At 39.0% G+C, this 23,184-nt stretch overlaps 1 non-coding gene across 1 annotated transcript; it reads right to left on the bottom strand.

The window, feature by feature from the left end:
- Positions 1 to 11,024: 11,024 nt before the first annotated feature.
- LOC114495918 lies at positions 11,025 to 11,215 on the bottom strand. The gene has a single exon (XR_003684574.1). It is a non-coding gene; the product is annotated as a U2 spliceosomal RNA (small nuclear RNA).
- Positions 11,216 to 23,184: the final 11,969 nt, after the last annotated feature.

Raw genomic sequence — 23,184 nt, 5'->3', positions numbered from 1 at the left:
ATGGTGTGAGGTAAGAATCTAAATCAACATTTTTACCTGTAACAGACTAAAAGCCTGGCAGAGATGTCTACACCCCAAATCTCCAGAACATATATATCCTCACATGGCAAAAGAGATTTTGCAGATATGAATAAACCGAGGAAATTTGAAATAATGAGATTATCCTGGATTATCTGAGTGGGCCCAATCTAATCACATGAGTTCTTGAAAGTGGAGAACCCTTCCTGGCTGTGGTCAGAGGGAAAAGTAACCACAGAAGAATGGTAGAGGAAGGCAATGTTTCTGGCTTTAGGGATGGAAGGGGGGCCAGGAACCAAGGACGGAGGGTGGCTTCTAAAACTGGAAGAGGTAACCAGGCTCCAGGAGGAAATGCAGTCCTGGCAGTACCTTAATGTTAGCCCACTGAGACCCATGCCAGGTGCTGACCTCCAGACCTGTAAGATAACACATTTGTATTGTTAAGTCACCAGGTTTTTGATAATTTGTTCACTAGAAAACTAATACACCCCTCTAATCAACACTTTCATTAAATGCTTCATCCTATCCTACTAAATTAAAAGGCCATCTTTATTATATGCATAATTTCCATGCACATACTGGTTTCTGAACTCTCTCTTCTGACCCACTGATAAGAATGGATCTCTTTTCCTGATCTATAACTACATATTTTAAAAATTTTTTGGTTTTAAAGAGAGGGGAAGGGAGGGAGAAAGAGAGGGAGAGAAACATCAGTATGAGAGAGACACATCAATCAGCTTCTCTCCTCACATGCCTGACTTGGGACCAAACCCCACCCAGGCATGTACCCTGACTGGGAATTGAACCAGTGACCTCTCAGTTTGCAGATGACACCCTACCAACCGAGCCACAGCAGCTGGGACTATAACTATTTTGCTTTAACTACTGTTACTTTATAATATTAAAAAATGTCTTAAATTCTTCTTCTCCTTTTAATCCCCACTCCTGCCTCCTTATTTAGGACTTCATTACTTTTCTCTCTTCTTTTTTAGCATCTTACACACCCTGTCTCCATAGCACACTCCCTCAGTTCATTTTCTACTTTATTGCTAGAATAATTTAAAATGCAAGTGTAATCAGATGTATGCCATTTAGATCCTTCGTGGCCATTCTTCATCTTCAATACAAAGTCCAGATTCCTTGGTATGGGACATAAAAGTGGCTTGACAAATGACGCTGCCCATCTCACTAGTGTCATCTCCTGCCCCTGCTGCTCTCTGCTCCAGACACCATGGAATTTGAAGCTCATGGAGAGCACCACACTTCAATTTTTTGTATCTTTGGATATGTTGCTTGTCTGTCCAGAATACCTTTCATTCTTCCTCCAAGCCAATTAGCACTGTACATTCAAAACTCTGCAGCATCAACTTCCCTTGGCAAGCACTGTGCACTCCTCACTGTTAGACTCAGCTACTTCCCTTTGCACTCCCGCAGCAGCACACAAATGTACCTCTTCTAGCGTGCACTTAGACGTTTCCATTGCAATTGTTGGTTTACTTGCCTACCTCCCTCACTGGAGTGTGAGTCCTTAAAGGAAGGAATTGTCTTTCATTTCTGTATCCACAATAATTAACAGGATGCTAACAACCTTGTGATCATAAGAATATGAAAAATAATAAGTAGTACCTTTATTAAAACCTGGGCAAAGTGCTTCTTATAACTCAGTAACTACTAAGTGTCAGCTCATATTTTTGTGTTCTGTGAAACTGCTTTTAACTAACATAATGTTGTCCAGTGTGTTCACTCATCTCATTCATAAGGCTTGGCTAAAAGCGACTTTGGGATGTTTCCAAAGGAAGAAAGTTTGCTATGTTGAACAAATTCAAAAGAACATGACTTGGGCTCTAAAAGGAACCCAGACAAGAATTCCTAAAATATTTTGAGCAGGAATGACATTGTTTGATTATTCTGATAGGCATAATTCTTGTTCAAATACCTGTGAGAACCACTAGTTTCAGTTAGGGGCCCTTCCTCCCACAGGAAAGAATGCAAACATCGAACCTAGCACATATTATATCATATGGAAGTGATATATTTTAGAATCTTTCTTCATTACCAGTGATTTTCAACAGAGAGATAATACAGGCCCTCCTCCTTTGTAGGGGTGTTTGGGGAATTTTTGGCTGTCTTAATAAATAGTGGGGAGGTGTCTCTGTCATTTCATGGCTAGGAAGTAAGATACTAAATATCCTACAATGTGTAGATAAGTCCTGTACCACAAAGAATTATCTTGCTCAAAATGCCCATTACGACCCCATTAAGAGGCTGATTTTATTTATCTTTAATTTCCAATTGGCTGGGAGGATTCCAGCACTAAAAGTCACTCCGAAACTGAAGGGAGTGGGACAGGAACACCTAGGCAGAGTTTGTAGGATACGTGGACTTAAATAATCAGTCCATTTCTTTGTAATTACCTTTTATAGTTGTGTTTATATTTCTTTCTTATATAATTGATGAAAGGTGAATGATAAGAGAATGAAGTCATAACTTTAAACACTTCTTTTTCTTTTTCTTTTTTTGTTTCGTCCAGGTAAGGTTAATTTTAATAAAAATAGCAAAAAAAAAAAAAAGCTTACCTTCAGTACTTTCTTCCATCCATCCACCCATCCCTAGGAGTCTCCTTCATATTTTGGCACCTCCCAGGAAATACACTTTGTGGCTCAGAATATGTACACTTTTTTCAGGGTCCAAGGTCATGATCATTTGAATTGATATTCCAAGTGGCTCCCAGATCATACGGTTTCTACATTATTTCTAAATTCCCTTCCATTTTTAACATTCTATGATTCAAAATCATTAAAAGTCTATAATATTTTCATAAGTCCTTCCTAAATGTCCTCATGACTCTAAGTTATTTTTTAAAGATTTTATTTATTTATTTTTAGAGAGGGAAGGGAGGGAGGGGGAGAGAGAGAGAGAGAGAGAGAGAAAAACATCAATGTGCGGTTGCTGGGGGCCATGACATGTGCCCTGACTGGGAATTGAACTTGCAATGCCTGGTTCGCAGCCTGTGCTCAATCCACTGAGCTATGCCAGCCAGGGCAACTCTAAGTTATTGATGAGCATTTACAGTTTGTGTCAATGCTGAGTTGAAGGGCAAGAGAGAACTTTAAGAAGGTGTGTTGGTAACTGCCCTGCCTGGTTTCAAAAGCTGTAACCTCCCTGGCTAAGACTGAGTAAAAAGACCTTGGGACCATCAGCCACTAAGGAGACAAAACTTATCTTCCTAGCAGGAGCACAGCCTCTGCCCTCTTTACTTCACCCTGCTTGGCCCCTGGAGGATGGCTGGATGGTCAATGACAGGTAAGATTCCTCAAGGGAAGAACAACCTAAGACAGGCACAGTCTCAAAGAGGCCATCAGGGAAGGACTTGAGGGACTATAGAAACGGGGTGATGGACCTTTACTCCTTGGCCTTGTTATAGCCTGAGTCCTCATTCTATCTGTAGGAAGTCTCCTAATCTCTTGGCTGCCTTACTTCTCCTGCCTGACTTAAACCCAAAACAATGCCAGAGGCTGGTGTGGCCCTGTGCAGGAAAGGGCAGGTTCCTCGGGCAGTCAGGCCTAAGAAAGAATGCATAAAATCTTGTGAAACCTGCTTTGTTAAGAATGCCCTCAATTTAAATGATAAGGGTCCAAGCATAAAATGAGTTTATTTCCCAAAGTTTTATGGCTCTTTGGTTACTCTATCTATCTGACCCTGACTCAGAATAAGCTCTTAAAGTTCTTTGAGTGATATCTATTCCTTGATTATTACTATCTGACAATGATTGATGAGCTTTACATATACACCCTGTATTCCTATGCAAACTAAACCCAATAAAAGCCCATTGAGGAACAGATTCAAGGCCGTTCTCCTCTGGGAGACTGGTCAGACTTTTCTCCCCAAGCAGATCATGTCTTGGTAGACTTATTCTCATCCATGACAGCTGGGAGAGCTTTCTGGATGAAGCTCCCCCACAAAAGGTTACAAGACCATTTCAACTAAGTAGGCGATATTTTTTGAGCTGCTGGATTTTGGATTCCTCTAACCATGATATTTAGGAAACTAGCTCTCCACCATTCCCTAGGTTCATTCCTAGTTTTAAAACAACAATGTTTATTGTCTGCATCTGCTAGAATGTCAACCATATAAGAGCAAGAACCTTGTCAGCTTTATTTGTACTGAATCCCCAGTGCATAGAACTATATGTCCAATACAGGCACTCATTATATTTGTTGAATAAATGAATAATAAGCAACTTACTATAAGCAGAGATCTAATCATTCACCAATAAAAAAGTACATATATTCTACAACAAAAAGAAATTGTGTGTCTAGGGGAGATTGTATGACATACTGTGAACTCTGGAGTGAATTGCAAAGTCATGGGAGGGCAAGAAGCAGGAACCTATATGCATAACATGAAATACAAACAGATATCACTGAATTATTAGGAGCACTTAAACATGGTGCAAAGGTCAAGAGAAACTCATTTATCCCTTATGTCTGATCTAGGTGAAGAAGATGTGATAGCCTCTTAGGAAAAATAAGATCAATTCTAAAGTATTATCCTGAAAAGTCCAAAATCCATTAGCTTATGCAATAATCCCAGACACACTTAAAATCTTATTTTATAGTATCCTAAGATATCATTAGGGCCTAAGCAAAGTACCTCATAGGAGTAATAACAGACAAATGATATACAAAGAACTTAAAGCAAACTCATTTACATCATTTGTGTTTAATAGGAGCCTGTAGTTACATTCATTTTACAAAGGACAATAAGTGAATCAGGAAAACCAATACCACATCCTAAGAGAAATTTCCATGCAACCACATTAGTGATGGAACTTAAATAAAACTGAAAAATTGACTCAAACATTGATAGTGTAGTTTTAAGGCTTTAAATATTTCCTGATTTTAGAATGTCAATGAGAAGTAGGGGGAAGACGTGAAAAAACTTGCATTCCTTATTGCAAAGCCCCACAGAGGATTTCAAAAGAACTTCTGTCTCCTGGATCCTTAATTAAAAATCACTATCATGAGAAATGTTTTAATTTGCAATTGCATTTAGCAGCAAATAACAAAAAAATAACCATGTTTTTTTCATGTACTGAGAAATCTGAAGGTAGACAGTGACATTAGGCCAGGAGCCTCCTATCTTTTTGTACCTCCGCCTTTGTCCTCATATTGTCATTTGTGTTCACAATATGGCTGCTCTATCTCCAGCATTGCACATAAGTTCCAAGCAGGAAGAAAGAGATAAGCAAAAGGCATGTGCCAGCAAAAAACTTGGTAAGAGGTTTATCAGAAACCTCCATTCGGTGACTATTCTCTCAGGTCTCATTGACCAGAACTTGTCTCACATGTTTACACCAAGGTGCAAGGTGAGCTGTGAAAGGTACTCTTTTGCTACCACTTCACCACACTCTTGGTTTTTGTAGGATATTCATGGGATCTGTTCAGATAGCAAGGGGTCTGTTCAGCCATTTACTATGAAAAATAGAGACATTTAGTGAAGAAGATACAAGATACATTGTACATCGGACAGTGACATCTCAGTCCCCTTCAAAGTAGGCTCATTGGTACCTCACATAGGTCTCCCAATCACCATCAGCTGCCCCGTCATATTTTCCTGAATCTCATCGATGGTCTGCAATCTCTTCCCTTTCAAAGGTGATTTTAGTTTCAGGAAAAGCCAGAGTCACAGGGGGCCAAATTTGGGCTGTAGCAGGGCTGAGTCACCTGGGTGATTTGATGATTTGCCAAAAACCTCTGCCTGAAACGTGATGCGTGAGGGGGCATGTCGTCATGATGAAGCTGCTAATCACCAGTTGCCCATAGCCTCAGCCTTCTGAATCATCCTAATAGTTTCCGCTGAGCAATGTTCAAGCTTAACGCAAAACTTGATGCAGATTTGTTGTTCTACTCACTCAGTCATTGTAAGTGTAACAGCCACACAGTACACCTGCTCACTCAATGGCATCTACCACCCCCACTGACTAATACAGTGAAGTCGTCATTGTTCACACATGCTCATTCCAGTCCACTCTCCTTGACTGCCAGGGTACATCGATATTGTGCAAACCGTTCTCGTTGTATTAACAATGGGTGGGCTTTTTCTGGACAGACTTCATGTGCATACTAGACTGTTCCATGTTGGTGCAGTATTGAATATCCAACTTGGAGGAACTGGTATGAAAGGATATGAGCCTCGGAGGCAAATTTATTCTGTTGCTAATAAAGCTTAAACTTCAGCTTCCCTCACTTATACGGACCCTCTGCAAGGACCTAGAAGAGGTCCTGGAAACATGTTCACAAGATCATGTGGTTTTGTAAATTTGCACAATTAAGATATTTTAATTGCAATTAATATTATCACTGTTCTTTCCCACTCTGACTTTCCCACACTCATGACAGGTGAGTGTTGGTGTGGCCATGGGTTTTTCAGAGATGAAGCTAAGAGAAAGCTAAGTTTTGAGGATACATTCAGTTTGGATTTAGTGGGATACATGTTGGAGGTTTATAGTGGAATTATTGCCAACCATTGAGATACTCCTGTGCTCACTGTCATAACTTATCTGGCACCATGCTGGGAAGGTACAGGGCTCAACATAAACCCCACTATTAATAAGCTATAATAGCACATTGATGACCAACTGTTCAGTGTGTGTCCTCACCTTGGAGCGTGTTAGTCACTGACCAGAAAACCTGAAATACACTGAAATCTCATGTATGAAATAAACTAGATAAAAATTTCCCAAATTTGACAACAATCTTAAAATTTTACATGACATTTCCAATAAGAAACTTTTCTAAATTGTCAATAAGAAGTTCAAACTTGTTAGAGGAAATGTTATTTCAAAACTTGAGACCTTCATATGAAGAGACAACATCATGCTGCAAAAAAATTTTCTTTAAATATGGTGGCATGTCAGGCAGTTGATCAAACTTATGTTGTTTTTCTGGATTTTGTGATGTTCATGGTATTTTTCAATTTTTAAAATATAATTTTGTATGATTCCTTTACTCATTTTAAGTGGTCAATTTTGTTCCTGTTAACAAGTTCTATTAACAAGTTCCCCCTCCCTCCAAATTGGGTGGCTTTCAAACCTCATACAACCTGAATCGGCCCTTGGACTTCAGGAACCCAATGAGTTCCTTAACAAGAAGCAATCTCTGTACTGGCTGGGTAGCTAAGTTGGATGGAGCATTGTCTCAATATGTCAAGGTTGTGGGTTCAATTCCCTGTTAGGGCACATACAAAGGTCAACCAAGTGTGAGAACAAGTGTGAGAACAAACCGTTTCTCTCCTTCCTTCATCTCTGTCTAAAATCAATAAATAACTTCTTAAAAAAGAAATTTCTAAGGCTTTCCAGATTTACCTCTGCATCTGTTAGGAGAAGAAAGTGTAAGGAGAGTGCTGTTCTCCTTTGAAGTCAGAGCTGGCCAGAGACCCCCATTTGAAGCATCCTGTCCAGTGGGCTACACCCTGAGTTCGTTTAGCCTTCCTAGATGAAAGTAATAGCCAGCCATCCCACACCAGCAGGAGAGAGCCACAGGAAGAAAAAAAACAAACTGAGTCTCAAATGCTCTTAGTTCTCCTACTGAAAACTAAACTCTTGCTCCCACTGTATGCTTAACAACTCCATTTTGTCCTTGACCCACATTAGCAGTCTCCACCTGGACACAGGAAGAGGTTTACGCAGCATGGCCTACACACTTCCCTAAGGGTGTCCTGTGAAACATCAATCTCACAAATCTCTGCTCCTCTGGTATAATAAATGGGGCAAATGCTGCATGCTAGAATCTTTTCATAAGATTCTCCACGCACACAAGCATCTTCAAAGCTCTGAGAAGTACAACAGTGTGTTGACTTTGATTATGCATTTCCCAATCTAATTTGGCGATAGGATCTTTTTTTACCCCAGAGTACGTTTTGAGAATTTTTGCTCTAAACAGATGTACAAACATTCATTATTATTTATTTATTTATTTTTCATGATATAAGAGCAAGCCTTCGTGCCCTGGCTGGCATAGCTCAGTGGATTGAGCGCGGGCTGGGAACCAAAGTGTCCCAGGTTCGATTCCCAGCCAGGGTACATTCCTGGGTTGCAGGCCAGAACCGCCAGCAACCGCACATTGATGTCTCTCTCTCTCTCTCTCTCTCTCTCTCTCTCTCTCTCTCTCTCCCTCCCTTCCCTCTCTAAAAATAAAATAAATAAAATCTTAAAAAAAAAAAAGAGCAAGCCTTCGAAGAGCATTTGGATTTTAAAGCGCTCTTGGGAAACAAAAGAAACCAATCTGTAATACTGGAATTTAAGATCATGGCCAAGAGGTTAAAGGTAGTTTAAGAAAATGATAGGGAACCATCTGCACACGCTTCAAATTCCAACATCTTGATGACTGTCATTCTAGCTATTCATAGGATGGGTCTTGAGCCTATTTAGTAAAGAGAGGATTGTAATGGAGGATTTGTTACTTGATTATGTTTCCATGCTATTATTCTCAGATTTGGAATTAGTTGTGTAATAGATCAATAATACTTTAGCCACATGTACTTTTTAGTTACAGCATATATGAAATGATTAAGGTGTAAAGCCTGCTAATGTTTCTTGGTTAATAATAAATCCAATTCAGATTGCTACAAGGAATTCTGTTTAAATTTGCTCTTTACAACATTTTGCTCAGGTATAAATTTGTATAATATTGGTAACCACACATTTGCTCAAAAAGAAAATATTTAACCAGCATCACCCCAATTTAATAAAAAGAAAGACAAGAAAATCTGTGAACTCAGCCAGATGCTAGGATAAATCAGGTGCGTGAGGCCAGTAGCCATGCTTGGAAATACCGATACCAGGAATGAATGGAAGTCCTGCTGCAGGAGGAGTAGAATCACCACCACTGGGCCCTTATAAGCCTTACCAAAACCCTTATGCCTTAAATGACATAAAATGCCTCCGTGGTGACTTTCCATTTTTTGTTTGAGTTTATTGCTTATTTATATTTTTAATAATGCAATTGCCCTGGTCTTGGCATATCTGGATCTTTTTTCTCTCTTGTGCTAAAAGCTAATGGCTTACATGCCAGTGTGTAAAGGGTACGTTGGGGTTCTCTACTGACAAAATGTATTTCTTTAATCTCTATTCATATTAACCTGCAAACACAATGCTCAGGAAGTGTCAGGAAATAAGCCTTTGCCATCAGAAAGACCACATATGGTTGTGCAGTTTGTGGGCTGTTGCAACCGGCCCAACTGTACGCAGCAGCCCTGGGATCCAATCTTCCACACTTGCAGAAATAAGCTGAATGGAGAAGAGTGGTGTGTAAAGGATTCTGAAGAAATCCTGTGATTTTTTTATACATCGAACGAAATTGGTAATTTATGATATAACTTCAAGTTCCAAGTTATTTATTACAGAATAAAGTAAAAATTTCTGGTTGAGAAAAAGGCCCAGTGAAATAAAATTTGAATAAAATTAGAAGTAAAAGCCATTGTATTTATTTTCCATTAAAAAAAGAAAAAATACATTGTTTTTAATATTCGAAAATAAAAGGGGGGACTGAAACTCAAGGTTCTTGGCAACCTCTGTCGCAAATCATTATCCTGCTCCTTCTCTGCTTCATTCCTGACACACTCCTTTCCTCAGTCTGCTCAAAAGGCAGAATTTCTGTGTCTGGCAAGTTGGAGTCAGCAGCAAAATCTCCCTGAGATGCATTTTCATATATTTGCTATCAGTAGAGACTGCCCTATTAAAATTCTTCTAGCTCTCAACATTAAAGACATGAAACATTCTTCACAACCCCAAATACCCTTTTCCTGACAAGATGTCACACACTGAGAAGAAAACAATACCTGAACAAGATCTATAGTTAATATATAGCATTTTTCAGGTGGTAATAATTAAATAATTTTTATCTTGTGTTCCTGATATTGTGTATGTTGTCCCTGGATGATCAACACTCTTCATTATGTAAGATACTATCTTCTTAGGCATCATTTTGGTTGGATAAACACCTCAAAATTATTTCTGTTGTAAGATTTTCTGTTGAGATCTCAATTAGCTCAAAAGCATTACAGCTGCTTTAAAAGATAAGGTGGGACTGTTTCATTTTATTTAACTGTAATGTGGATAACCATCTCCTGCTTATTAGAAAACAGAAAATCCACAGGGATTTTTAAATGCTCTCAAAAACTGACATACATCTGCCATTGATAGAGAGATAGATAGATGGATAGATAGATAGATAGATAGATAGGTAGATAGATAGTCATAGATCATATATGGTATCCAAGTAATTGTTACTTTATGAGTGCATGTGTCTCCCTGAGCTGCATTGGCAGTGGTTGTACAGAAAACAAAGGGAATGATTTCCTCTCTGTAGGATGAGCTAGGGCATCCCTTAAAAAGACTAAGCAAGCTTGCAGTTGAAATGCAAAAAGAGGTATGTAGTAAAGGGAGGAGTCTGGAGGCCATTATCAGCCTGGTTGTAAGAGATGCTCGCCAATGAGTTTGAAAGAAAAGTTTAAGACTGGGATTGGGTGAGGGACTCTGCCTAATCATAGCTATCAGTGAGAAAAATAACAAATTCTACCTGTATGATTAGAGCTCTAAAAACTTACTTGGTGAGTTTATTTAATGTTTTGCTTTGTTAAAACTTATTTCCACAGTCTCTTTCAAAGTACTAGGCCTGTGACTAAAATCTGCATCTTACATTAATCATAATTCACGCCCTTAGATGCACTAGAAAAACTAAATGTTCCTTTTCTCTGAGAAGCAGGAGACCCTATTTGCAGGAAAAGTATCTATGAAGAAAAAACAGACTCAGAATAGTAAACTTTGAAATCTGAACTTTTACAAAATGATAATGTTGTTGTAATAGTGTTTCAGGGCTTTTGATCTTATAGTTTAATGGTAGAAAAAATTAATTTCTAGGTTTTTAGTAAAGTACTCATACTATAAATCTTCTTATACTTAACTGGTAATCTCTAAATGTGAAAAGATTTCTCATTTTTTTTTGTGCAGGTGCAGCATTCCTGGAAGTACTGCAATACCAGGTCTATGCGTGGAGTGGACAGAGCAAGCCCCTATTCCGTCTCCTAATTCCAAAAATTCATTTAATACATTGTCCGTGGATAGAGGACATATCAGATATTAAACCAATAAGAATAGATACTACACTTGATCTTAGCCAAAAGGCCAAGAAGTGATGAGATTTCTAATTTTAAGATGGCAGGGAGAGAATAAACATTTATGGAAAAGGGAAATGGTTAAATAACATTTTCCTTTAAAGATTTTATTTATTTATTTATTTATTTATTTAGATGGGAAGGGAGGGAGAAAGAAAGGGAGAGAACCATCAATGTGAAAGGGAAATGTCAATTGGTTGCCTCTCGTACGTACCTTGACCAGAGACCAAATACATGACCCAGGCACATGCCCTGACCAGGAATGAACGAGCTACCTTCCACTTTGCAGGACAATGCCCAGCGAACTGAGCCACACTGGTCAGGGCAATAACATTTTCCTTTAAACAGCATTTTTTAAAAACTTCATGAATAGCACAGAACGACTGGCACAAATATAAGACACTGAATAGAATTCGACGTGGTATTTTGAAAGTGTTATTAATGGACTACCTGCGTCAGAGTTACTGCAATGACTTGCTCAAAGGCAAATTCCTGGGCCCCACCCCAAACTGTTAAAATTGGGGTAGCTGAAAACTCCAGAATTCGCATTTACCCTCACATGACTCCCAAGAACACAAAGATCTGATAAGCACTGCACCGAAGTCACTTGTGGATTAAACAGACAGGAAGTGCGCACTTTCGTATCCTTAGTACCCAGCGTTCTGCCTGGCCCACAGCGGCTGTTCAGTAAGTACTCACGCAAGCAACATGAGTAAGGGAGGTGGTCTTTCTCCTCTTAACCATAGCTTAGGTCCAAACATGTACTTAAGAAAAGTATCCATCTATGTTCTATAGTTAACAGGGAAAACAAATACAGAGAAAACAGTGAAAGAAAAATGACCTGGGCTGGCCAACTGGAAATAATTATAAATGCATTTGATGTATATATTTAATGTGTGATATAAATGCATAAGCTCAATTCATATGCTATAAATGTGTCAGTCCAATTAATTAAGGCATGAAACTTTTCTGCTCAGAGGCATCATTTAAGAAATAGCAATGGATCAACATAGCCCCAGTATCTCAACTGCAAAAATTATGTAAAATATTTGTATCTTATGGACAAGTAGAATAATTTTCAGTATAAAAAATAGCACTTTTAAAACTACAAAGGAAAAAGTCCTAGAATGAATATGCCAAAGTAGAGGACTGGAGTGGGTTAGGATGGGGTGTAAAAAAGGGACATTTTAACTACTCATATAGCAGGCTGTGAGAGCAGCTAGGCTGGGTAGACCTGGTGGCTGGCTTGGCAGTGGTGCGTATGGGAAGTCAAACCATTATCGAAAGATGCATCAGAAAATAGGTCTGATTGAATAAAGAATGAAAATGAGGGTTGATTACAAATGGCCTTTAAAACCCTGCATGATCAACACTGGCTAGTGTGACTCAGTTGGTTAGAGCGTCATCCTGTAATGGAAAGGGCGTGGGTTTGATTCCCAGTCGTGGCACATACCTAGGTTGTGGGTTTGAGCCTCAGATGGACATGTATGGGAGGTAGTTGATCAATGTCTCTCTCTTTCTCTTTTCCTCTATCTAAAAAGCAGTGAAGAAATTCCTCAGGTGAGAATAAAAAAATAAAATAAAAAGTAAAACCCTGCATGATCTGAAATTTCTGACTCTAATAAATTTATCCTTCAATCTACAAAAGAAAATGCCTGCTTGTTTCAGTTCTTTATTGATTATAATTTAAGGTCTCTCCTATCTATTTACCTATTTATCAACTTTAAAGTAAATTTATAGTGTGTTTCTGCATTTAAGTACTTTATTTAACAGATTAAAATGGACAAGGCATGGCTCTGACAAATAACATAAATCAGAACCAACTTTTTTTGGTAATATGTAATATAAATGATTTTAAAATACTGAGTCCTGTTCATCTGGTGGGTTTTTAATGAAAAGACCATTTACCCAAAATTCATTTTTCAAAATAATGAAAGGATAGTCTTCCAAATGCCATCTATAACTAAGTTGTTTGCTACTTCAAAAAATTTCTTTTAGAAGTTGTGTTATTTTAGGGAAGTACGTATATCTTTTTTGTTTTAAGATTTATTTATTTATTTATTTATTTATTTATTTTTAGAGAGAAGGGGAGGGAGGGAGAAACAGAGGGAGAGAAACACTGATGTGTGAAAGAAACATCAATTAGCTGCCTCTTACACACCCCCAACTAGGGACCTGGCCCACAACCCAGGCATATACCCTGACTGAGAATCGAACTGGCAGCCCCTCAGTTTGCAAGTTGGCAATCAATCCACTGAGCCACACCAGCCAGACATATCTTTTAGATTAGTTTTCTAGGCTAACCCAAAATCATGTCAGTGTCACTCAACCCCATTTATACTACCCTTCTTTCTCACCCTAATTTCATCACAAAAGCCTTTACATTCATCCAGTATATTTGTGATTAATTATAGTTTATTTAATTTTCTTAAATATATTTTCTTGATTATGCTATTGCCCCAGTTTTTCCTCATTTGCCCCTCTCTACCTGGTACCCCTTTTCCTCCAGTAATCCCCACTCTTAGTTCATGTCCATAGGTCATGCCTATAAGTTTTTTGGCTTCCCTATATCCTTAACATCCTATTCTTAACATCCCCCTATTTTGTACCTACCAATTATGATTCTTAATTTCTGCACCTTTTCCCCCATTCTCCTCCTTATCACCCCCCTCCACCCCCAGCTGATAGCTCTCCAAATGATCTCCCCATCTATGATTCTGTTCTTATTGTTGTTTGCTTAATTTTTTTTTAATTCAGTTGTTAGTAATTGTGAATTTGTTGCCATTTCAATGTCCGTAGTTTTGATCTTCTTTTTCTTAAATAAGTCCCTTTAACATTTCATGTAATAATGGTTTGGTGATGATAAACTCCTTTAGCTTTACTTCTCTGGGAAGCACTTTATCTGCCCTTCCATTCTAAATGATAGCTTTGCTGAATAGAGTAGTCTTGAATGTAGGTCCTTGGCCTTTCTTGACTTGAATTCTTCTTTTCAGTCCCTTCTTGCCTGCAAGGTTTCTTTTGAGAAATCAGTTCAGTCTTATGGGAACTCCTTTGTGGATAACTTTCTGCTTTTCTCTTGCTGCTTTAAAGATGTTTTCTTTGTCTTTAACCTTTGGCAATTTAATTATGATGTGTCTTTGTGTGGTTCTCTTTGGGTCCAACTTGTTTGGGACTCTCTGTGCTTCCTGGACTTGTATGTTTATATACTTCAACAAATTAGGGAAGTTTTCTTTCATTATTTTTTCAAATAAATTTTCAATTTCTTGCTCTTCCTCTTCTCCTTCTGGCACCCCTATGATTCAGATATTGGTACATTTGGAGGTGTCCCAGAGACTCCTCATACAATCCTCATTTTTTTTTAATTCTTTTTTCTTCTTGCTGTTCTGGCTGAATGCTTATTTTTCCCATGTGTTCCAAACTGTTGATTTGAATCCCAGCTTCCTCTTCTCCACTTTTGGAGTGGAGAGTGTAACCTTCATTACACTAAGTGTAACCTCCACTTAGTGTAACCTTCATTTCTTCCTTTATGCTCTTGCTGTACTCCATGGGTTGTCTGAGCATCCTGATAACCAGTGTTTTGAACTCTGTATCTGATAGCTTGGTTATCTGTTTCATTTAGTTCTTTCTCTGGGGTTGTGTTCTGTTCTTTCATTTTGGCCATATTTCTTTGTCTCCTCAATTTTTCAGTCTTCCTGTATTTGTTTATGTATATTAGGTTGAGCTGCTTTGACTCCTTTTTTTAGTAGTGTGGCCTATTGTAGAAAAGGCACTTGTGAATTGTGTGGGGCAGAGCCTTGGGTAATCATCAGGTTAGGGCAACCCACTTCACTACTTTGTGGCTCTATGTGGGGAGAGCTCGTAGAGGGGACAATGCTGCTGCCTGGCTTCTGGAGGTTTGCCTGGCACTTGCCCCATTTTCAGTCACTTTACACACTTCCTGCATACAACTGGCACCCTTCCAGCTGTTGCCCTGGTGCTGAATTCCAGAGTGCGTTTGCATAGATTCTAAGTCCCTGTGAGCCCTTTAAGTGGAGTCTCCTGAAAATCTAGCAGTTTCTTCTGCCACCACCCCCCACTGGTTTTTACAGCCATAAGTTATGGGGATTTATCTTCCCAGTGCTGGAACCCTGGGCTGTGCGGTCTGGCCTGGGGCTGGGGTTGCTCGCTCCCAAAGTATTCATCCTGATTTTTGTCCACCACAAGTGAATGTGGGACCACCCATTCCACTGCTCCCACGGCCTCTCGGTGCCACACCACGTCTTTGTACCTGCCCACCTGTCTCTGCATCTCTGCCCCTCCTACCTGTCTGGATGAATTAGGCTTCTTTAAATCCTTGGTTTTTGGACTTCCATACAGCTCAATTTTCTGACAATTCTGTGTTTTATTTGTTTTGAGACATAGTTGTGATTCTTTCTGTGGTTGCAAGGAGGCGAAGCATGTCTACCTATGCCTCCATCACGACTGCAAGTGAGTCTCAAATTTGTGGTTAATTTTAAATTTACTTTGTCGATACTTGTTAATTAATTATGATTTAATTGCCATTGCATTGTTTACAGAGATACATGCAATATTTCATCATTAATCATTATCGAACATTCTTTGAAATCCCTACCAGAGAGCCACTATTTGCTAAGAGCCACATGATGAACACAGTCCCTAAATGGCCTCACTTCAGAGCATTTGAGAGGGCAACTGGGCTATATATACAACAGTTTTATTAGGAAATTCCTAATACCACCACCCCTCCATTAAAATGGTCAAATCCAAAACACTGACACCTCCAAAAGCTGACTGAGCTGCATAGCCATAGGAACTGTCATCCATTGCTGGTGGAAGCACAGAATGGTACAGCCACTTTAGAACAGTTTGACAGTTTCTTACAAAATTAAACATACTCTTACCATGTAATCCAGCAATTGTGCTTCATGGTAGTTATCCAAATCAATTAAAAATATATGTCTACACATAAACTGGCACACAGATGTTTAATTAATTTCATTTAAAATTTCCAAAACTTGGAAGCAACCAAAGATGTCCTTCCATAGGTGACTGAACAAGTAAAATGTGGTATATCCAGACAATAGAATATTATTCTGCACTAAAATGATATAAGCTATCAGGCCATTAAAATATATTGAGAGACTTTAAATGCATGTTACTATGTGACAGAAGTCAGTCTGAAAGGCTATGCACTATATGATTCCAATTACATGACATTCTGGAAAAAGCAAAACTGTAGAGACTAAAAAGATCAGTGCTTGCCAGCAGTGAGGTGGGAGGGAGGGATGAACAGACAGAACACAGGATTTTTAGGGCAGTGAAACTACTCTGCATGACACTAAAGTGGTGGGTACATGTGCCATTATAAATCTGTCCACACCCACAGAATGAACAACACCAAGAGTGAACCCTGCTGTAAACTAAGGACTTTGGGTCATTACAACGTGTCAAAGTAGATTCATCAGCTGTAACAAATGGCACCACTCTGGTTGATGTTGATGGCGGGGGTTGTGCAAGTGTGGGGACAGAGGGTAGATGGGAATTCTCTGTGTTTTCTGTTCAATTCTGCTGTGAACCTAAAACTGCTCTAAAAAAGAAATCTATTTTTAAAAAGGGGAAGTGGTAGAAAGAGGTATTCTGATGACTGATGATTTAGGTTTGGATCTCTTGTAAGATACAACTACAGATCAACTAAATTGACAGCCCAGGCTCTGTAACCTAATCTGAGGCAGTCTTTTCTCTTTTCTCTTTTTTTCAAAATAACTTTCGGCTCTCATAAAATTACCAAAAAAGTATAACCTTGGGAAAGTATAGAAATTAATATTACCACCTTAGGAAAGTGTAAGAAAAAATATACAGATTTTTTCAAAATGAATTGAACTCATGATGTTGCTATTTTAAAATAGTAAGTGCAAGTTTTTGTCACTGCTATTTGACATTTAAGTATTCTAAATAATCCTTCATATTGTATTAAATTTGTAATTAAATTTTAAGTCACTGAAAGGATTTTAATTAATAAATTTAGAATCAATGTTTAAATGCTTAAGGAAAAGCAATTTTCTAAGTTTTGTGTATTAGCTGTATAACCTCAGAGCAGTAATTACATTACAGGAGTGGAAAGTATTGCTTAGAAGAACAGGAGACTTCATGAATCCCCAAATAGGGAGAACAGATCGAAAGCCCTAAAAATGCAAGTACTCTTCAAACAATGTAATCAAGTTTGAAAAATTTATTTTAAGAAAATAATTAAAATATGAGAAAAGGTGTAGCTATGGAGACATTAATTTTAGTCTTGCTAAGTATAGCAAAAGCAGAAACAATTAAATGTTCAAAATTGAGGCCTTTGATATTGATAAACACCTACAAGTTTGCACCTCAACCCACTAGGGAAGTTGTAAAGAATGAATCACTGCCCACTGCTGGTCTGATGACACAGTGGTGCAGCCCCTCTGCAGGACAATTTGACAGTGTCTATCAAAAGGAGAAATGCATTTTGACTCAGCAAGCCCAATCCTAGGAGTTTATCTTAGCTGTAAGCCTGTACTTGTAGGAAATGACCAATGCATAAGTTTATTCTTTGCCCCTCTGTTTGTAGTAGAAAAAGATGAGCAACAACTTTCTCTAGAGGACACTAGTTAAATAAACTATGGTTCATCCAGGCAATTGTCCATTTTGTGGCTGTAGGGGAGAAGGAGGATACTCTTGTGATGATAATGGAGAAGGTCCAGAAATATACTAAGTTAAAAAAAAGTAAGACGCAGGGCAGTGTAAATAGTATAGTCCCTTTTGTATAAGAAAGCAGGGGGAAATAGGAAGGTATATTTGCTTTTGCTTTTATCTGTGTAAGAAAATGCCAAAAAGCATGCTAATAATAGGGGTTACTTATGAGACAGGGAGTAGGATGGCAGCGAGACTTCTGTGTTTATAAAATTTGATTTTTGAACTGTGTGAATATATTTCTTATTCAAAAAAATTAAATTAAAAATAGGAGTGTTATTAAAATAATGATGTGTCTGCATGATAGGATACCAGATAGTAAATAAAATTAATGTTGTAGGTGTTTAAATACATAAATAAATGTTCAAAATATATAATGAATATGAAAAGCAGATTATTAGAGAGTAATGTAGGATCCTATAATTTGAGGAATTACATTTGCTATTTTAGTATAAATTCCTAAAAGTAGAATAGCTCAGCAAAGTGTCCTTGTTAAAGCCCATATTTCCAGTCCCAATCCCCTATGCCTCAGAATATGACTGTATTTGGAGATAAGGCCTTTAAAAGCATAATTAAGTTAAAATGGGTCATGGGTGTGGGTCCTAATCCATATGACTGGTGTCCGTGTAGGAGGAGGAAGTGTGCACACAGGTTTGTACAAAGGGAAGACAGTGTGCAGACACAGTGAGAAGACGGTCATCTATACACCGTGGAGAGGGGCCTCGGAGGAAACAAACGCTGCCGACACCTTGGTCTTAGACTTCTAGCCTCCAGAATTGTGAGAAAACACACTTCTGTTGTTGAAGCTACCCAGTCTGTGGTACTTTGTTGTGACAGCCCTAACAAACTAATGCACTATTGACTTACCTTCTCAAACATTGTAGGAGCTTATACCCACCAGTGATGTGTATGAGAATGCCTGTTTTGTACCTACCACCAGCAAACTGGGTAAGCCAAAATGTGGCATCTTGTCCTCATCTGGATTTCTTTACATTTTCCTTATGTTAAAAAGTTATATTACTGCCCTGGTTGGGTGGCTCAATTGTTGGAGCATCATCCAGTGCACGGGAGGTCATGGGTTTGATCCCCAGTTGGGGCATGTACAGAAGGCAACCAGTCAATGTTTCTCTCTCACATCAGTGTTTCTCTCTTGCTTTCTCCTTTCCTCTCTCAGTTAAAAAATACCAATATATATCCTCGGGTGAGGTTTAAAAAATAAAAGTGTGCTACTGTTCTGAATTTGAGTGTCATTGCATTGTCATGATCAGTGAACTGACTGCTTATTCTTAGATGAATAAAGCTGAGCATGTATTTATAGTGCATCCCTGAAGGAGGAATAAGGTCATAATGCCACCCACGTCCTCGAGGTCAGTACTGCTCCCTTTGTGTGGAACAGTCCTGGCTGGGCTGCTGTCCAGCATTCCCCCTCTTGCCACCGCTCGGGCCTCCCTGTCACTGTCGTTTTCCCAGCGTGAACACCAGTTCTTCCACAGACCACACATAGGCAAGTATGTGGGACAGGCAAGTATTTCAACCCCAGGAATAATGAGAAAAGTCTCCATAATAAGCACATCTAAGAAACTGAGCACCACAGTAAGTGAAAACAATTCCTCAATGCAAAACAAATGGACAAACTAACAAACACCCAGTCTTAAAGTTCAGGGATACTTTGAACTCGGACAGTTTTTGCATTGTATTGCAACATCCTTACATCTGAACTATCTAGTAACTAAACTAGGATGATTTACAAAGGAGAACTTGTTGGCTAATTAAATAAGGGCAAGGTTAATTTATTAAAGCCATGACATGTAAAGAGGGAAGCTAGGAACTAAGAGGAAATAGCCTTCTCTGACTGTTACCAGTAGGAAAAAGGAAGCTGCATTCGAATCTGAATACATCCCAGAAGCCCAGAGTAACTTTCCCTAGTAGGTATACAAAGGTCTGCTCAGAAGGTATCCAGCCATATAATATGAAAAATAGAGATATTTATTGAAGAAGATACAAGAAACACTGAACTTAGGACAATAATCCCTCAGTCCCCTTCAAAGCACCTTGGGACCTCACACAGTTCTCCTAGTCACCATCAGCTGCCCTGTCATAGTCTCCTGAATCCCATTCATGGTCATCTGGGCTGTACAGGGTCTGAGTTTCTTTGATTTGATGTTTTACCAAAAAAATTCTACGTGAGGTGTAATGCATTAGTGGACACATTGTTATGATGAAGCTGCCAATCTCCAGTTGCCCATAGCTGCAGCCTCTTGAATCATCTGAATAGTTTCCATGGAGGAATGTTCAAGCTTAACAAAAAATCTGGTGCACTTTCGTTGGTCTACTCAGTACACATGCTCACTCGACAGTACCTACCGCGCCCACTGACTAGTACAGTGAAGTTGTCACTGTTCACACAGGGCATTCTAGTCCACTCTCCTTGGTTGCCAGGTTACATCCATGTTGTGCAAACTGTCCTCGTTATATTAACAATGGCTGGACTTTTCCCAGACAGGCTGGTATACCAGGAAGAGCAGTTATGAGCAGCTAGCCCAGAAGGCACTTCTAAAGACACAACTACTTCATCCCATATGATCTTTGTGGCGACCTCCTTCAGGCACATGAAACCATAAGTTATTTTCTCTGCTTCCTGCCCATGTTACCTTCTTAGAAACTACAAAGTGCTCTGAAGACAGATGCTCAACAATTCAGAGAACTTGAATCTTACAGTTGTCAATTATAGGATATATTGCTGTAGAACCTTTCATGCAGCAAAAATTTAAACAGGTATTGTTTTATGACTTACCTGGCTCAATTTCTAGAACAGGTTTTGGTTGTAGGAAGTCTTTTGATTTTTACCACAAATTATTTCAAACCATTTGTCATGGTAAATTCACTTCCTCTTCCTTTTCTTGCATAATGTTTAATTATCTAAGATGCCACATTGTGGTTTCCCCATGTTTTAATGCACCAGAAATATAATATACAAAGATACTGCACTGATGTACACATCAAAGTTTAATTGTGCAGTGCTATTTTCCACTGACTCCCCTCTCAGTCCAGCATTCTACATCGTAAATACATCTATCTGGGGATATCTGAATTAAATGGATTCTCCTTTTACCTATCTTCCTGGTTAAATCCTGTCTAAGAAGCCTTGCCAGTTTGGACCTCAAGAAGTTGATTGGCATCTGCCTAAGTGCAGCCTGGCCACTCTAGCAATTGTGTCTTATCACAGGGAGACATTCCCGGCTCCCTCCCCCCAAACTTGGCTCCTCCTCACTGTCTTCTTGCCACTTGAACTTAACATTCCTGAATTTCCTGAGATCTCCTGGGTTGATACTATCTTTATATTTTGTAATAAGTCCCTGGCATCTGATTTCATCATATCTTTCCTGCCTGCTTAATGTATTCCCCCAAGCAAATAGGAGTCATCCTATTAGACTTCCTTTGTCAAGTCGGTGTGGTCTAAGGAAGAAGGACTCTGAACAAGGAGATGGAAGCTTTAAATTCCAGCACCAGCTCCTTTTATAACTGGCTATGTGACCTTGGAAAAGCAATTTAGATCCTCTGTACCTCTAGCACGTAGTTTCTAAACTGTAATAAATATTATAAATCCATTCTTTTCTCATCATTTTTATCATCAAAGATCATTTATCAAATGACTACTTGGTGATGGTACATTGCAGGGTGAGGCAGGCAATCAGAGCCCCTGTTGGTCAGTCAGAGGTCTAAAGCAGAGCATTTGAGCTCCTTATGAGGTGTTGACCATGTGAACCTCACACAAGCATTTGTTCACAAAGTTGTATGACTATGGGGAAATAACAAGAAAATACATAATAAAAAATTTTTTGTAATCCAAATTTATCTAATATTTTTAAAAAATCAATCCTTAAGATTTTTTGTGTGTGTAAAAATGTCATTTCTTTTAATGATATTATGGTCATAGCAGATGTTAGTTTCTAAAATTGTTCTCACCAAAATTTAAAAATTGTTGTTCTTTTTACAAAACAGGTAGCAGTTATATTTATGTTTATTTATTTTATTATTACTATTTTTTAATCCTTGCCTGAGGATATGGTTATTGATTTTAGAGAGAAAGGAAGGGGGAGAGAGAGAGAGAAACATTGACTGGTTGCCTCCTGTATGCATCCTGACTGGGAATTAAACCTGCAACCAAGGTATGTGCCCTGACCAGGGATCAAACCTTCAGCTTTTTGGGGAACAGGACAATGGGTCATTAACTGAGCCACTTTGCCAGGGCAAAAAAAATTTTGCTCTTAAAAAAAATTTAATCTTTAGCCCTGGCTAATGTGGCTCAGTTGGTTGGAGTGTTGTCCCTTAGCCAAAAGGTTGAAGGTTCATTTCCTGGTTGGGTCGCATACCTGGGTTGCAGGTTCAATCCCTGGTGTAGGCACGTACAATCCCCGGTATCAGCATGTGCAGGGTGCTTCTCTCTCTAAAAGCGATGTAAAAATGTCCTTGTGTGAGGATTTAAAAAAATTAATCTTTACAAGGTTTTGCTAATAGGTGAATTCCAAATCTGAGCTGTACAAGATTACAGAGTTCTTCACTGGGCCACGTCTCTCTTGAGAAGAAGTTTGTCTAGCAGCCATCATCTTCTCCCACGCTCTGTGTTGTGTAGTTTAGAACAAGCTCAGTTGACGGCCTCGGGGAAAGCTAGGCCCTAGTGTCTGCACTGCCTTTTAGTGTCCACGTCAGGGGGGTAAGTCCTATAGCCCCTCCATACCTCAGGTTCCTCATCTGTAAAATGGTGTTAGGAGAGATGGCTCGTCTACCTTTAATCCTAATGGGTAATTAAGACTGTCTCCTTGACCTAATAATTCTAATCAAGGTTTCTCTAAAAGCTCAAGGCCCTGACTTTGGGCTCTGTCCTTAAGCTATTAGTTCAGTTTTAGCAAGGATCCTGCTAGAAAAATCCCCAACCCTTAATATCTGATTAAATTCCTCATCCTCTGCCCTCAAGGTCTTATCACTGTGGCTTGCCTTGTCTAAGGATCTGGTTGAGTTGTCTAGCAAGAATCCTTTTAGCCTTGGAGTTTTATCTTTCTTCTAAATATCAACTTTATTTATTTATTTTTAGAGAGAGGGGAAAGGAGGAAGAAAGAGAGGGAGAGAAATGGTGATGTAAGGGAGAAACATCCATCAGTTGCCTCTGGTACTCGCCCGGCCGGGAATTGAATGTGCAGCCTTTGGTGTACGGGAGAACACTCCACCCAACCGGGTCCCTGGCCAGGGCACCGGATTCATACTTTGACAACCATT

The sequence above is a fragment of the Phyllostomus discolor genome, chromosome 4, assembly GCF_004126475.2.
Source record: "Phyllostomus discolor isolate MPI-MPIP mPhyDis1 chromosome 4, mPhyDis1.pri.v3, whole genome shotgun sequence".
Classification (NCBI taxonomy): Eukaryota; Metazoa; Chordata; class Mammalia; order Chiroptera; family Phyllostomidae; genus Phyllostomus; species Phyllostomus discolor.
The sequence above is the reverse complement of the archived record's forward strand: the minus strand, read 5'-3'. Positions and strand labels throughout refer to the sequence as shown.